At 36.3% G+C, this 16,476-nt stretch overlaps 1 long non-coding RNA gene across 1 annotated transcript in view; it reads right to left on the reverse strand.

Annotated features, from left to right (window-relative positions):
• Window positions 1–16,476, reverse strand: part of LOC126947197 (uncharacterized) — a 56,684-nt gene that overhangs the window by 26,183 nt on the left and 14,025 nt on the right. The window contains exon 2 of the long non-coding RNA XR_007722963.1: window positions 2,339–2,440. This is a non-coding gene — a long non-coding RNA (uncharacterized LOC126947197). The remainder of the gene's footprint in view (window positions 1–2,338; window positions 2,441–16,476) is intronic.

A 16,476-nucleotide genomic window follows, 5' to 3' on the forward strand; every position in this document is an offset into this window, starting at 1 on the left:
CCTCTACCTCCAAATGGTGATGTAAATAGGAGAACCTTCAAGGGTTTCTAGCACTCCAGCTGCCTACATATTAGGTCTGCTCTTGTGCACATTTTAAACTTATGGGAAAATTAAACCAAGGAAAATTCAGAGCCTGAAGGTCAACCTGCCACCAGAAAGGTTCTAAGTTCTGTGTCTATCTCTCTGCTTTCTCTTCTGCTGAAGTCTGCTGTTGCTTTTGTACTAATGTTGAGATAAAAGGAAAATCCCACTATTTGTTTTAAACTTTTTTTGGTAACTGGTAAGTTTGTGGCATCTCGTGATGAGAGTTCTGAAATAAAAGCTGTAGGATTTTTCTATGAGTTTCTATGGATATTCATGTGTGTTTACATGTACATACATGTATTCTGTTAGGTTCTTAGTGACTGCAAGTTAACAAATTTGCTTAATTGAAGGAGTACTTATATATGTAGTAAATAACAAGCCCAAACACATCTCAGTACATATGGCTTCAGAAAATTCTGATAAATAGTTGGTTTTAAAATTACTGGTAAAGTAATAATAGAAATGTCTTAAGAATTGTCAGCATTTTTTTCATTTTTAATAGAGTTATTTTATATCTATTCTTGTCAAATATTGTATGGTGTATAAATTTGGCAAAGTGTTATAAAACTATAAACCCAGTCCAAAACAGAATAGTCTTTGCTTGTGTAATTTTTCTTTTTGTTTTTCTTTGTTTTGTTTTGTTTTGAAACAGTCTCACTTTGTTGCCCAAACTGGAATGCTGTGGTACATTCTTGGCTCACTACAACCTCTGTTCCCATAGTTCTTAGATTACAGGCATTAGCTGCCAGGACCGATGGCTTATGTAATTTTTGATAAAACATTTAATATTGTTAGTTTATTGGAAAAAGCTAAATCTTCAGTTATTGGTAAAATAGCCATATATTTTACACAGATGTTTACAAATAAAGACCTGAAATTCACAGGCTATAAAAATGATTGATAGGGAAATAATGTTAAATGATGACTATCATAGTTGTCATAAATAATCTAAGAAAACTATTAGAATATAATAATTAGGTAAATGTTATGGAATAAATGCTTCTAAATATCATAATTTAGAACCCAAAGTAATGTTAAATCACAGATATTTAACTAAATATCTGAGTAATTTTCAATTAAAAATTACAGAAAAACATTACTTCTAAAAATATGTTCTTATTAAAAGGTAAATAATTTTGTCTAATTCTAAGGTTCGGTATGAAATGAAGTAAAAGTAACAAGAAATAAAATAGAAATAAAGGTGTAGATATGGGGAGGTATTTTTGGTAAGACAGGTTAAAAGAAAAATAATTATAAGAAGGAATAGTCTTGTATGGCAAATTTTTTCACTAAAATAAAATGGTTGTTAAAGAGGGATGTTCAGGACAAACCCAAAAGTCCATGCATGTTGTGAATTGTTTGTGTAAGTCATAAAATGCTATTAAAAATTAAATTTATAAAACAGACACATGATTAAGTTAGCTATAATAAAATATAAAAAGTAATAATCTAAAAATGACATTGATATTAAAAATACACAATACAAATAAAATAATTGGTTAGAACAAGATTGTATTAAAAATATTTGACATCTGTTTCCCTGCTTACTTGCTTGTTTTCTGGGACAGAGTTTCACTCTGTTGGTGAGGCTAGAGTGCATTGGTGTGATCTTGGCTCACTACAATCTCTCCCTCTCAGGCTGGTAGAGACAGGGTTGGACTGGCCAGCTTGTCCTGGCTGGTCTCAATTGACTGAGCTCAGGCAATCCAACTTCCTGGCCTTCCAAAGTGCTAGCATTACAGGGGTGAGGCACTGTACCTGGCCAAAGGCATTTGGTCTCTCAAGGAAATACGTTTTTAATTTTTAAATTCTATAATCTGTTTCTTTATGAAATTTTTCAGATTAATATTGAAGCAGTGTCATTCATCTTGGGTAATAGCTCAGGTTTGTTGTCTCATAGCCATGGAAAACTAATACATGGGCACATTAAGGTGAGGTTCAGAGCTGAAGTTTAATAGGCGAAAGAAAGAGAAAAGGTCTCTCTGCTGCAGAGAGAAAGGTCCCAGAGAAAATGGGTTTCCAGTTCTGTGGTGAAATTGCACAGAGTTTTATAGACTACCTTGAGGAGTTGTCAGACATAAGGTGTGAAAGATTGGTCGAACAAGGTTCACAATTTGCATAACATATGAGGAAGCTGGCCAGTCCAACCCTAATCTTTTAATATGGAGATTACTTCTCTGCCATGTTGTCTACTTTTTTACTGTACACATGGTGACAAAGAAAAGGGTCAATGAAGTCTCCATGTTGAACATACCTGGCTCTCAGGTAGCCTTTTTCTATTGGCACAGCTGCAGGTATTCATCTGTGCAAGCTTCCAGCTTGCTTATCTACATCTTCAGCTTGACTTTTCAGGATGCTGTTTGTTAGAAAAGGAATTATTTGGGGGTCAATTTTTGTTAAAAGGGAAACCTTGCTGAAGACTCTGTTGCCCTAATGATCTGTCTAAATAATATTTTTAGCTCCTGTATCAATATCTCAGAAGTTTGACTTCTGTACCCTGCTTCTTCAGGTTTTTCTCTCATTTGAAAAGGCCTAGGATAGTAACTTTTCTCCTTTACCTTGTGTTTACTCTTGTAATATTTTATAACAATAACAGTCTGAAGTAAGAAAGATTTTTTAAAATAGGCAAATAAAAATCTTATAGAATTCGCTATCTATATGTCTCTTTACCTATAAGTTTATATATGTTATGTTGAATATTTCCCTACCAAATTATAGAAAAAGCTCTAATTAATTGCTTTAAATAATGTTACTGTTTATCAGATGGATAAAAGCTATCTTGATTAATGCCTTTTAGTTCAGTTGACTTTGGTAACCTCTGGTAAGATTAAGTTGGTAAATTTTATCTTTATTATCTCTAGTAATTTACATCATTAAAGTCATGTTATATTTAAAATAATTAATCATAGGTTTTTCACTGGGAATCTGGGTTACTAAGAATTAGAATAGTAGGACAGCAAGATGTATATTTAGTAAGGTTATAAAATATGAGTGTTTTTTTCTAAAGAAAATGTCATTTTTATTGTTTAGAGGCTCCTTAAACATGACTCTAAAATTTAAAATTTATACAAATAAAACCAAATGGATATAGAAAAAAATATTAGCTTGGTGTAAAAGTAATTGTGCTTTTTGTCATATGAAAGTCATGGCAAAAACCACAAATACTATTGCTCCTACCTAATAAAAGGGTGGGAATTTAGAAACGTTGACTCTTGGGTGGCCCTGTGATCACTCACAGTGTGCAACTGCAGCTGGGTTGCCTTCAGTCACTAAAGGTAAATTTTACCAGTGGAATTAAGAGATGAATCATACTCATACTCTCAAGGAATTGGTGCACTGAATGCATAAGGAAATGTAAACTAATAAGGAAAAAGTGAAAATTTGATTATTTGGTTATTATTTAGAATAGCCAAGATGAGACTAAAGAAATACTGAGTGGATTCTTAGCTACTCATAGAAAGAAAAATTAAACCAGGGCAAAAAAAAATTACATCTGAAACCTGTAGTTACCAAAAATATAGTCAATGTGAAGGAAGGACAAAACTAAGCTACCATTAAAATCAGAAAGTATAATCTTAAGAAATTGTTACATTTTGTAGATTGGTATCATCAGCTTTATGAAAAACCTTTACTACAATGGATTTTAAAAATAACTTTAAAAACAGTATCCTTAATTTTAAATGCTACAGAATGAAAGAGCTTGTTTGGTTTGATTCATGTCTACAATCCAGTTAACAAATTACTGATGAATATATGGGACACAGATGCAAAGGAGTCTAATTCTAAGAGAACAACCAGCCTACTGGACTGGTTAAATGCCACTGTAAGGTTCATCGATCCTGAGAAGGGGACTGTCCAATTATCCCTAATAGAATGTCAAGTGGAGCAACCCAAATGAGCAAGTTAATATGCTTCACATGCAAGCCATATGATGGCTTTACGATGGCTGAATATGGTTCCACAGAATATACCTATTACCTATGTCATGCTAAATGCTGGGGTTAAGAAGGCCCCTTTTACATGGGCACCTCATGTGACATTACTTCTGCCGAATCATACAACTAATTAAGAGGCCTTATTAAATTTGCTCTACCTCCTGTTCCCTACAGATGCTTAATAAAACATTAAGATGAATAACAATAACAATGAAATTGGAAAGTGAAAGAAAATCAAAGGACTTGCTCCAGAAGGTTGATAGAAATCTTTAAATGGTTATTAATAAATAAAATGAAGCTTGGTGTGCTGACTCATGCCTGCAATCTCCTCACTTTGGAAGGCAAAGGCAGGCGGTTCATAAGGTCAGGAGATCGAGACCATCCTGGCTAACACAATGAAACCCCATCTGCTCTTACTTTAAAAAAAAAAAAAAAGAAATTAGCCGAGCATGGTGGTACATACCTGTAGTCCCAGCTACCTGGTAGACTGAGACAGAATTGCTTGAACCGGGGAGGTGGAGGTTGCAGTGAGCTGTGATAGTGCTACTGCACTCCAGCTTGTGGAACAGAGCAAGACTCCATCTCAAAAATAAATAAATTAAATAAGTAAATAAATAAATATTGATAGGGTCAAAACAAAGGTATTTATAATAATATTAAAGGCTAGTCCATCTTAAGTTAATTTTTATATATTGTGAGAGATACGGATCTAGTTTCATTCCTCCAAATGTGGCTCTCCAGTTTTCCCAGTACCATTTATTGAATAGATTGTCTATCCAGCAGTGTATGTTTTTTGTCTGTTTTGTACAAGATCCACTGGTGGTAGGTATTTGTTTTATATCTGAGTCCCCCACTCTTCCATTGGGTTACATGCCTATTTTCATACTAGTACCATGCTGTTTTGGCTACGATAGCCTTGCAGTATAACTTGGAATTGGGTAATGTGATGTCTCTGGATTTGATCTTTTTGCCTAGGATTGCTTGGGCTATTCAGGCTTTTTGTTGGTTCCACATTAACTTTAGGAATTTTTTTCTAATTGTGTAAAAAGTAGCATTGGTATTTTCATATAAATTCCATTTAATCTACAGATTGCTTTGGACAGAATGCTCATTTTAACAATATTGAACATTTCAATCCAGTGCATGGGATACTTTTCCATTTGTTTGTGTCATCTAAAATTTCCTTCACCAGTGCTTTGTAGTTTGCCTTGTAGAGGTATTTTACCTCCTTGTTTAAGTATTTCCTAGGAATTTCATTTTATTTCATTTTTTCTAGCTATTATAAGTGAAATTGAGTTCCTGATTTGATTCTCGGCTTGGTTGGTTGTTGGTGTACAGCAGTGCTACTAATTTATGTACATTGATTCTATAACCTGGGACCTTACTGAATTCATTGACCAAATCTAGGAGTCCTAGAGTAGTGTTTAGGGATTTGGAGGTGTAAGATAATATACTTGGCAACAGATTGACTTCCTCTTTTCTAATTTGGATGCCCTTTCTTTCTTTCTCTTGTCCGATTGTTTTGGCCAAGTCTTTTAGTATTGTGCTGAATAGAAGTGATAAAAGTGGGCATCCCTGTCTTGTCCCAGTTTTTAGGACTGGAACAACTTTTCTTCATTCAAATATGATGTTGGCCATGAGTTTGTCATATATGGCATTTATTATTTTGAGATTTTTTTTCTATGCTTAGTTGAAGATTTTTTATTATAGAGGATGATGGATTGTCATGAACGATTTTTCTGCGTATAAGGAGATAATTGCATAGTTTTTAAAAATTGTTTGTGTAATGAATCACATTTATTGACTTGTGTATGTACTGAACTATCCATGTATTCCTAGGATGGAACCCACCTGATCTTTGTTTGTGATGTATTGTTGGATTTGGTTTGTTAGAATTTTTACAGGATTTTTACATCTAAGTTAATCAGTGAGTTTTATTTTTGTGTTTTGTCCCTTCCTGGCCTTGGTATCAGGGTGATATTGGCTTTATAGGATGTGTTTAAAAGTATTCCCTCATTCTTGATCATTTAGAATAGTTTCATTAGAATTAGTAGCAATTATTTGAATGTCTAATAGAATTTAGCCATAAACCCATGCTGTCTTGAGCTATTTTCTTCTGAAGATTTGTTATTACTCATTCAATCTCACTACTTATCAGTCTGTTTAGAATTTCTATTTGTTCTTGATTCAAACTTGGAGGATCATACATTTTCAGGAATTTATCCATTTCCTTTAGATTTTCTAGTGTGTGTGCATATAGGTGTTCATACTAGTCACAGATGATGTTTGTGTCATCAGTTGTAATGACTCCATTTTCAAATCTGACTTAGCTTAATTGAATCTTGTCTCTTCCTGTTTACTGTAACTAGTGGTCCATCAATTTTGTTTATCTTTTCAATAAATCAACTTTTCATTTCACTGATTCTCTGTATTGTCTTCTTGGTTTCAATTTCGTTTAATTCTACTCTGACCTTTATTGTTTCTTTTTTTCTGTTAGCTTTAGGTTGTTTGTTCTTGTTTCTTCAGTTCTTTGAGCTGTACTATTAGGTGTTAGTTTGTGATGTCTCTGTATGTTTGGGATATTCAGATGTTTGTCCCCTTCAAATCTCATGTTGAAATGTAATCACAGTGTTGGATATGAGACCTTGTGGGAGATACTGGATCATGGGGATAGATTCCCTAGGAATGGTTTCTGCCAATCAGAGTAAAAGCTCTCTGATTCCTTGCCAGAACCTGGGCAGATTCTGAGAAGATGGGATGCTATGCTTCCTGTACAGACAGCAAAGTCATAAGCCAACTAACATTCTTTTTAAAATCAATTACCTAGCCTCAGGTATTTCTTTATAGTGATACAAAAATGATTTAGCACACTGTCTTTTGATGGAAGCATTTAATACTAAAAACTTTCCTGTTAGCACTGCTTCTACTGTATCCTGAAGGTTTTAATAACTTGAGTCATTGTTATCACTCATTAAAAACAAATTTTAGGTGATCGTTCCTGGCAAATTGGATGAAAAGTCAAGACCCATCAGTATGCAATATTCAGGGGACCCATCTAATGTGTAGAGACACACATACGCTCAAAATGAAGGGGTGGAGGAAGATCTACCAAGCAAATGGAAAGCAAATAAAAAAAAAAGCAGGGGTTGCAATCCTAGTCTCTGAAAAAAACATACTTTAAGCCAACAAAGATCAAAGGGGACAAAGAAAGCCATTACATAATGGTAAACGGACAGATTCAACAATAAGAGCCAACTATCCTAAATATATATGCACCCAATACAGGAGCACCCAGATTCATAAGGCAAGTCCTTAGAGACCTGGAAAGAGACTTAGACTCCCACACAATAATAATGGGAGACATTAACATGCCACTGCCAATATTAGACAGCTCAATGAGAGAGAAGGTTAATAAGGATATCCAGGACTTGAACTCAGTTCTATACCAAGCAGACCTAAAAGACATTTACAGAACGCTCCACCCAAAATCAACAGAATATGCATTCTTCTCTCTACCACATTGCACTTATTACAAAATTGACTAAATAGTTAGAAGTAAAGCACTCCTCAGAAAATGTAAAAGAACAGAAATAACAACAAACTGTCTTTCAGACCACAGCACAATCAAATTAGAACTCAGGATTAAGAAACTCACTCATAACCGCACAACTATATGGAAAATGAACAACCTGCTCCTGGATGACCACTGGGTAAATAATGAAATGAAGGCAGAAATAAAGATGTTCTTTGAAACTAATGAAAACAAAGACACAACATATCAGAATATCTGGGACACTGTGTAGAGAGAAATTTATAGCACTAAATGCACACAAGAGAAAGCTGGAAAGATCTAAAATTGACACCCTAACATCAAAATTAAAAGAACTAGAGAAGCAAGAGCAAACACATTCAAAAGCTAGCAGAAGGCAAGAAATAACAAAGATCAGAGCAGAACTGAAGGAGAGAGACACAAAAAAACCCTTCCAAAAATCAATGAATCCAGGAGCTGGTTTTTGAAATGATCAACAAAATATATAGACCACTAGCAAGACTAATAAAGAAGAAAAGAGAGAAGAATCAAATAGATGCATAAAAAATGATAAAAGGGATATCACCACGAATCCCACAGAAATACAAACTACCATCAGAGAATACTATAAACACCTCTGTGCAAATAAACTAGAAAACCTAGAAGAAATGGATAAATTCCCGGACATATACACCCTCCCAAGACTAAACCTCCCAAGACTAAAACAGTAAGAAGTTGAATCACTGAATAGACCAATAACAGGCTCTGAAATTGAGGCAATAATTAGTAGCCTACCAACCAAAAAAAGTCCAGGACCAGCTGGATTCACAGAAGAATTCTACTAGAGGTACAAAGAGGAGATGGTACCGTTCCTTCTAAAACTATTCCAGTCAATAGAAAGAGAGGGAATCCTCCCTAACTCATTTTAAGAAGCCAGCATCATCATGATACCAAAGCCTAGGAGAGACACAACAAAAAAAGAGAATTTTAGACCAATATCCCTGATGAACATTGATGCAAAATTCCTCAACAAAACACTGGCAAACTGAATCCAGCAGCACATCAAAAAACTTAACCACCACGCTCAAGTTGGCTTCATCCCTGGGATGCAAGGCTGGTTCAACATATGCAAATCAATAAACATAATCCATCACATAAAGAGAACAAAAGACAAAAACCACATGATTATCTCAATAATGCAGAAAAGATCTTCGACAAAATTCAACAGCCCTTCATGCTAAAAACTCTCAATAAACCAGGTATTGGTGGGACATATCTCAAAATAATAAGAGCTACTTATGACAAACCCACATCCAACGTCATACTGAATGGGCAAAAACTGGAAGCATTCCCTCTGAAAACTGGCAAAAGACAGGGATGCCCTCTCTCACCACTCCTATTCAACATAGTGTTGGAAGTTCTGGCCAGAGTAATCAGTCAGGAGAAAGAAATAAAGGGTATTCAATTAGGGAAAGAGGAAGTCAAATTGTCCCTGTTTGCAGATGACATGATTATGTATTTAGAAAATCCCATTGTCTCAGCCCCAAATCTCCTTAAGCTGATAAACAACTTCAGTAAAGTCTCAGGATACAAAATCAATGTGCAAAAATCACAAGCATTCCTATACACAAATAACAGATAAACAGAGAGCCAAATCATGAGTGAATTCCCATTCACAATTGCTTCAAAGAGAATAAAATACCTAGGAATCCAACTTACAAGGGATGTGAAGGACCTCTTCGAGGAGAACTACAAACCACTGCTCAACGAAATAAAACGGGACACAAAGAAATGGGAGAACATGCATTCCACGCTCATGGATAGAAAGAATCAAAACCATGAAAATGGCCATACTGCCCAAGGTAATTTATAGATTCAATTCCATCCCCATCAAGCCACTAATGACTTTCTTCATAGAATTGGAAAAAACTACTCTAAAGTTCATATGGAACCAAAAGAGACCCCGCATTGGCAAGACAATCCTAAGCCAAAAGAACAAAGCTGGAGGCATCATGCTACCTGACTTCAAACTACAGTACAACGCTACAGTAACCAAAACAGCTTGGTACTGCTACCAAGACACAGAGATGGACCAATGGAACAGAACAGAGGCCCCAGAAATAACACCACACATCTTCGACCATCTGATCTTGGACAAACCTGACAAAAAGAAGAAATGGGGAAAGGATTCCCTATTTAATAAATGGCTCTGGGAAAACTGGTTACCTGTATGTGGAAAGCTGAAACTGTATACCTTCCTTACACCTTATACAAAAATTAATTCATGATGGACTAAAGACTTAAATGTTAGGCCTAAAACCATAAAAACTCTAGAAGAAAACCTAGGCAATACCATTCAGGACATAGACATGGGCAAGGACTTCATGACTAAAACACCAAAAGCAATGGCAACAAAAGACAAAATTGAGAAATGGGATCTAATTAAACTAAAGGGCTTCTGCATAGCAAAAGAGTGCGCAGGATTATAAATCATGCTACTATAAAGACACATGCACACATATGTTTACTGTGGCACTATTCACAATAGCAAAGACTTGGAACCAACCCAAATGTCCACCAGTGATAGACTAGATTAAGAAAATGTGGCACATATCCACCATGGAATACTATGAAGTCATATAAAAGGATGAGTTCATGTCCTTTGCAGGATGAAGATGAAAACCATCATTCTGAGCAAACTATTGCAAGGACAGAAAGCCAAACACCACATGTTCTCACTCATAGGTGGGAACTGAACAATGAGAATACTTGGACTCAGGGTGGGGAACATCACACACCAGGGCTTGTTGTGGGGTGGGAGGAGTGGGGAGCAATAGCATTAAGAGAAATACCTAATGTAAATGACTAGTTAATGGATGCAGCACACCAACATGGCACATGCATATGTATGTAACAAACCTGCATGTTGTGCACATGTACCCTAGAACTTAAAGTATAATAAAAAATAATAAAATAAAAAATAAAAAGAATTAATTTCCATCTTGATTTCATTGTTTACCCAAACATACTCAGGAGCAGATTGTTTAATTTCCATGTATTTGCATAGTTTTGAAAATTTCTCTTGAAACTGATTTCTAGTGTCATTCTGTTATGCCTAAGACTATATATGATAAAGTTTCAATATTTTAAAGTTTTATTGAGCCTTTTTGTGGCATATGGTATGGTCTATCTTAGAAAATGTTTCACATCCTGATGAGAAGAATGTATATTCCCTGGTTTGGGGGTTAGAATGTTCTGTAAATATCTGTTAGGTCCATTTACTCTAGAGTTCAGTTTATGTTATATGTGTCCTTTTTGTCTTTCTTCCTTGATAATCTGTCTAGTGCTGTTAGTGGTGTGTTGAGGTTCCCCATTATTACTGCGTTGCTATCTCTTAAGTCTAAAAGTAATTGTTTTATGAATCTGGGAGCTCTGAAGCTTGTCACACATATATTTAGGATACCTATATCTTTTGTTCAATCAGTCTCTTTATTATTCTAATAACCTTCTTTGTATTTTTTAAACTGCTGTTGCCTTAAAGTCTGTTTCATTGATACAACAATAACTACTCCTGCTTGCTTTTGGTTTCAGTTTGCATGGAATAATTTGTCTGCTCCCTTACCATTAACATTGTTATCAACGTATTTTCCCTTCCAAAATTATGTACCTATACTGTCATTTAATGAGAATATAATGTGATTTATAAACTGCCATAATTTATTTAGCCAATCCCTAATAATTATTCATATAATTTCCAATTTTATATAGAGTTTTTCAGTGTCGTTATAACCAAATCAATTCAATATAAGAATAGGATAAACACTGAAACAATCAATTAAAAAATTATAGATGTGTAAGTAAATATATAAAAAAAAATTAACTACAATAGTAATCAATCAACTATAAATCAGAGCAACCATGTGATGTCATTTTCAACTGTGAGAATGTCAAAGATTAAAAATAAAGAAACAGAGGAACATTAGCATTGTAGAAGAATAGGAGGCCACCCTACTATATCCCCTACAACAAGAATTTGGCACATACCAACAGATAAGCCTCTTTTTTACGAGCCTTGGGATTTATGTAGATTATGGAACCTTAGTATACTCAAAGTTACAAGAGAGTTGTTCTCAGAGTGCTGATTGTTATTCAGCACCTGTAGATTGTACTTCTGGGTTCAAGCCCCAAAATGGCCTATTTTCCCAAGGGTATTGTCTAGAGCTGTATTTGCCCTTGAGCCTATAATCAGGCTCAAGAGTTCATTAGAGATTACTTACAGTAGAGCCATCTGCCTACCAACATTGGCCACATCAATGGACCCAAAATTATTCTATAAATTGGCTCCAGCCCCTGTCAGCTATGGTCCCAGCTTAGTACTGCTCACACAAAGACCAAGAGAAAGGCTTGGCCATCTGTGGCACCAGGACAGATTTGCTTGTCTGTATCCCACAGCAGTCCCTGAAAGGGTTTTCTCTTATTTCAAGCCCCTCTCACTGCATTCCAGCATTTATCCCACATGTGCAGAGAACTGATAAGAGATGCATCCATCTGAGCTACTGGGACAAACATGCTGTCTTCCATCTCCCACGAAGATCCTGAAGGAATGCTGTCTAAGCTCAGGCTTTCTTGCTGTACTCAGTGAACTATTGCTAAGGCACAGGAGACTGCTGAGACACTCACTTGTGTTAACCACTGGGGTGGGCTTGCTGGCCTCCTATCCATAGCAAATACTGAAGGGGTACTGTCTTGACTCTGTCCCTCTGCTGAAGCCTATGAGTAACCACACCCATGCAAAGAACTTCTAGAACCTCATAGCCAGTCTGAACTACGAGGGCAACCATGACAACCTCCATTCCCTCAGCACATCCTGAAGGGACCTCAAAATTCAACTCCAATCCCTCTCACATGCAGCCTGGGAGCAATCCCAATGGCTCATGTAACTGCTGGAAGACATAAATATTTGTAAAACCAGGACAGGACTGCTGATCTCCAACCTGCAGCAGTTCCTAAAGGAGCCCTGATTCTAAGCTCCAGCTCCTCTCAGCTGTGGTCTGGAAGCAATCCTGCCTGCTGATGCCACTGGGTCAGGTTGCCAACAGTGGTCCCATACAGATTCTTAATTAAACCTGAAGTTCAGTTTCAGCTTCTTCTTCTAGCTGTGGTTTGAGAGCAGTTCTGCCCAGCTGACATTCCACTTGGAAATGCAACCATCTGAGTCTTCATGGCATGCTTTCCAACATTTGTCCCTCAGTGGAACCCCAAATGGCCCTGCATCTTGATATATGTCCTTCTTTTCCTTTTTTATTATACTTTAAGTTCTAGGGTACATGTGCACAATGTGCAGGTTTTTTACATATGTATACATGTGCATATGTAACTCATCATTTACCTAATGTAAATGATATACCTGCACCCATTAACTGGTGAGCTGCACCCATTAACTCATCATTTACATTAGGTATATCTCCTAATGCTATCCCTCCTCCCTTCCCCTACCCCACAACAGGCCCCAGTGTGTGATGTTCCCCTTCCTGTGTCCAAGTGTTCTCATTGTACAATTCCCACCTGAGTGAGAACATGTGGTGTTTGGTTTTCTGTTCTTGTGATAGTTTGCTGAGAATGATGGTTTCCAGGAAAAAAAAGAAAGAAGGAAAGAAGGAAGGAAGGAAAGAAGGAAGGAAGGAAGGAAGGAAAGAAGGAAGGAAGGAAGGAAGGAAGGAAGGAAGGAAGGAAGGAAGGAAGGAAGGAAGGAAGGAAGGAAAGAAAGTTACCTTCTAAATTGATCTACACAGTAGGCCATGTGAGTGGAACAGTGGATCAAGCAGAGGTATGAGGAAGGAGGTCAAGGACATAGAAGGTGTAAAATAGAAAGTTACCTGGGGATATTTCCACACCACCTTTCCAGGAAGCAGTCAGTTGTAGAAAATAATCATTCTAAGACAGAAATCATGGATTACAGAAAAGTCTGTCTTTGATGCATTACCTGCTTCAGTTCCTGGTATTTCTGGTTTTTGAAGAGTGTCAGAGGAGGACCCACAGATTGAACTATGCCTAGAGTGAGGAAAATTGTTGTATTTGTAGGAACAATTTCTTGGGTCTTTTAAGGGTAACCTGAGATTAGACAAATAGCCATCATCCCAGTAACTTCTTCCCAGAACTAGGCACTTCTAGTTTGACTTTAAGGGAAATGACACCATATTCAAAGAAGAAGTGGCCATACGGTATCTAATTAGTATAAGACCTTGGGTAAGGCACCTAACCATTTTGGGGTCTCAGCTTCTTTATCTGTCAAATGGGGCAATATCAGCCTTAATCTTATTGGGAAAAAAATCAATAATAAAAGTGAAGATTTTTAATTAAAATAATTCCAGATATATTAACATTTACCTAACTTCAGAAGTTAAGTAACATTCCAAAGAGAGATGAGATCCATAACCATGGACACATACTTGTATTGTAAAGCTTGACAAAATGAGCTTAAATTTCCTGTGAAGATCTCTCTCCACATTCAAAAAAAGTTAAAAATGAAGTAAGAATTCTATACAAAGAGCAATATCTTTCACTCTTCTTTCAGGAAGGGAAGAGAATGATATAAATATAAGCACCCAGAGTGATTTTCCTTGGCATCTATGCCTGACTCTCATAGAATTACCCCAAAGTAATGCATTAGAGTATATAACTCAAATTGTTATTCAGAGAAGCATACAGTTGTTATTTGCTCTAAAGTAAATAATAATTTATCCAGTCTTCTCCACAAATTTTCTGTATTGAGGATAATATTAATGAAGATCAACATAAAAACTTACAAATAAGCAGGGATGGTAGCTCACATCTGTAATCCCAGCTACTCAGAAGGCTGAATTAGGAGGATATTTTGAGTCCAGTAGTTCAAAGTCAGCCTTGGCAACACAGCATGATTCCATCATACCCCACCCCAACAAAACTCAAAACTCCAAAAGCAAACCAACAATCCTTACAACTTTTACCAGAAAGTGGTCTTTATTTAGACCCCAATACAGGGTTTTTGAACCTCATGTAAGAAAGAATTCAGGGCGAGTGCACAGAGTTAAGTGAAAGCAAGTCTACTAGGAAAATATGGGAACAAAATAATGGCTACTCCATAGGCAGAGCAGTGGCATGGACTGCCTGATTTAGTATACTTATAGTTATTTCCTGATTATATGCTAAACAAGAGGTGGATTATTCATGAGTTTTCTGGAAAAGTGGTGAGTAATTCCTGGAACTGGGCCAGGCGCAGTGGCTTACACCTGTAATCCCAGCACTCTGGGAGGCCGAGGCAGGCAGATTACCTGAGGTTGGGAGTTCAAGACCAACCTGACCAACGTGAATAAGACCTGTCTCTACTAAAAATACAAAATTAGCCAGGGTGGTGGCACATGCCTATAATCCCAGCTACTCAGGAGGCTGAGGTAGGAGAATCATTTGAACCCGTGAGGCGGAGGTTGCTGTGAGCTGAGATCAGGCACCATTGCACTCCAGCCTGGGCAACAAAAGAGAAACTCTGTCTCAAAAAAAAAAAAAAAAAGAAAAAGAGAGATTCCTAGAATGGAGGGTTCCTCCCCTTTTTATAACATACAGGGTAGTTTCCTGACATTGCCATGGCATCTTTCCTCTCCTTATTATCTTGCATAACATACTAGTAATAGTTAACTTTATATCTCTCTATTTGTTAAGTTAGTTTAGTTGAGTTAAACAAATCAAAGGAAAAGATAGATACCAAAGAGGACTTATGCACTCTTTTGTGGAAACAGGAAAAGGTATAATGCCTTATTTATTTGGAGTTAAAGAGAGGAAGTTAAAGATATTTTACATGCATACCAATTTACAAATAGGGTGGACTATTCTGTGTCACTCTGGCTACATTTAACAACATATCCCAGTAGTTTTTTCTTGTATTTTTTCCAGTTAGCATAGACTACAAGGGAGTAATCCACTGAGAGTTGGAAGTCTGATGTGAGAGGGATCGACTATTTTGTAGATTACACGCTATTGCTATCTGCTGATTAATGTTGGCATTAAGCAGCATCTGGCACTGAAAATGTCCCTGCTCCTCCAGTATCTTTCTTCAGTTTTCTCTGATTCCTGAGCCAGGTGTTTGTGTGATTAGCCCTGTGACAAATGGTCCTATATTTGACAGCATTCCCGTATCATCAGAGACAAAAGGAACAGATACAAGTTTAAGTTCACCTTTGTGGGTTATCAATTCATGACTGTGAGTATCCACTCACAGTTACAAAGTTCAAGTAGTTGATTATCTTCTCTTTCTGACCACCATCCTGTAAATTTCAGACTCCCACACTGAAAAGACTTGCAGTGACTGTTTAACCAGCTATCATAAATGTCTAAGCAAATTCCCTGTTTCTGCTTCTTAGATTAAACCCCAAGTAACATAAATAGATATGTAGATCTATAGAATAAAATTGAAATTTCACAAATGAGTTTCATTTAAGGACACTTTTTTTAAATGGTGCAAAGAAAATCAATGTAAACAGACTGTCTTTTTAACAAATATTACTTAGAAAATTGGATATCCACATGCAAAATCTAGACCTTCACTTCACAACACACACACACACCTTAAAATGGGTCACAAATCTTTAAAACCTTTAGGCAAAAACATAGAAAAAAGTTTTCAAGATTTTCAAGAGTTCTAAGGTATAACCCCCAAATTCTACTCCAAAAAACACTGATACGTTACACTTTGTCAAAATTAAAATTATATAATTTTGTTTAAAAATTAAACAATTTAAAGATTTTTTAATTAAAAATGTTTGCCCTTCAAAGCCACTATTAAGAAAATAAAACAGTAGCCAAGACTTAGAGTAAATATTTAAAAATCATGGCCGGGCATGGTGGCTCATGTCTGTAATACCAGCACTTTGGGAGGCTGAGGTGGGTGGATCATGA

This window comes from Macaca thibetana, chromosome Y (genome assembly GCF_024542745.1).
Source record: "Macaca thibetana thibetana isolate TM-01 chromosome Y, ASM2454274v1, whole genome shotgun sequence".
Taxonomy (NCBI): Eukaryota; Metazoa; Chordata; class Mammalia; order Primates; family Cercopithecidae; genus Macaca; species Macaca thibetana.